The sequence below is a fragment of the Hyla sarda genome, unplaced genomic scaffold (genome assembly GCF_029499605.1).
Source record: "Hyla sarda isolate aHylSar1 unplaced genomic scaffold, aHylSar1.hap1 scaffold_1939, whole genome shotgun sequence".
Classification (NCBI taxonomy): Eukaryota; Metazoa; Chordata; class Amphibia; order Anura; family Hylidae; genus Hyla; species Hyla sarda.
Genome location: NW_026608595.1, coordinates 30,721 through 32,640, shown reverse-complemented (window position 1 = coordinate 32,640; position 1,920 = coordinate 30,721).

Here is a 1,920-nt window from a genome sequence, read left to right as displayed (position 1 = left end):
AGACTGTAGTGTCCTGTCTATTATTATTATTATTATACAGGAGGAGTAGACTGTAGTGTCCTGTCTATTATTATTATTATTATTATTATTATGCAGGAGGAGTAGACTGTAGTGTCCTGTCTATTATTATTATTATTATACAGGAGGAGTAGACTGTAGTGTCCTGTCTATTATTATTATTATTATACAGGAGGAGTAGACTGTAGTGTCCTGTCTATTATTATTATTATTATTATACAGGAGGAGTAGACTGTAGCGTCCTGTCTATTATTATTATTATTATTATTATTATACAGGAGGAGTAGACTGTAGTGTCCTGTCTATTATTATTATTATACAGGAGGAGTAGACTGTAGTGTCCTGTCTATTATTATTATTATACAGGAGGAGTAGACTGTAGTGTCCTGTCTATTATTATTATTATTATTATTATTATTATTATACAGGAGAAGTAGACTGTAGTGTCCTGTCTATTATTATTATTATTATACAGGAGGAGAAGACTGTAGTGTCCTGTCTATTATTATTATTATTATTATTATACAGGAGGAGTAGACTGTAGTGTCCTGTCTATTATTATTATTATTATTATACAGGAGGAGTAGACTGTAGTGTCCTGTCTATTATTATTATTATACAGGAGGAGTAGACTGTAGTGTCCTGTCTATTAACAGGAGGAGTAGACTGTAGTGTCCTGTCTATTATTATTATTATACAGGAGGAGTAGATTGTAGTGTCCTGTCTATTATTATTATTATACAGGAGGAGTAGACTGTAGTGTCCTGTCTATTATTATTATTATACAGGAGGAGTAGACTGTAGTGTCCTGTCTATTATTATTATTATTATTATTATTATACAGGAGGAGTAGACTGTAGTGTCCTGTCTATTATTATTATTATTATTATACAGGAGGAGTAGACTGTAGTGTCCTGTCTATTATTATTATTATTATACAGGAGGAGTAGACTGTACTGTCCTGTCTATTATTATTATTATTATTATACAGGAGGAGTAGACTGTAGTGTCCTGTCTATTATTATTATTATACAGGAGGAGTAGACTGCAGTGTCCTGTCTATTATTATTATTATTACACAGGAGGAGTAGACTGTAGTGTCCTGTCTATTATTATTATTATTATTATTACACAGGAGGAGTAGACTGTAGTGTCCTGTCTATTATTATTATTATTATACAGGAGGAGTAGACTGTAGTGTCCTGTCTATTATTATTATTATACAGGAGGAGTAGACTGTAGTGTCCTGTCTATTATTATTATTATTATACAGGAGGAGTAGACTGTAGTGTCCTGTCTATTATTATTATTATTATTATTTTATTATACAGGAGGAGTAGACTGTAGTGTCCTGTCTATTATTATTATTATTATTATACAGGAGGAGTAGACTGTAGTGTCCTGTCTATTATTATTATTATACAGGAGGAGTAGACTGTAGTGTCCTGTCTATTATTATTATTATACAGGAGGAGTAGACTGTAGTGTCCTGTCTATTATTATTATTATTATACAGGAGGAGTAGACTGTAGTGTCCTGTCTATTATTATTATTATACAGGAGGAGTAGACTGTAGTGTCCTGTCTATTATTATTATTATACAGGAGGAGTAGACTGTAGTGTCCTGTCTATTATTATACAGGAGGAGTAGACTGTAGTGTCCTGTCTATTATTATTATTATTATTATACAGGAGGAGTAGACTGTAGTGTCCTGTCTATTATTATTATTATTATTATACAGGAGGAGTAGACTATAGTGTCCAGTCTATTATTATTATTATACAGGAGGAGTAGACTGTAGTGTCCTGTCTATTATTATTATTATACAGGAGGAGTAGACTGTAGTGTCCTGTCTATTATTATTATACAGGAGGAGTAGACTGTAGTGTCCTGTCTATTAT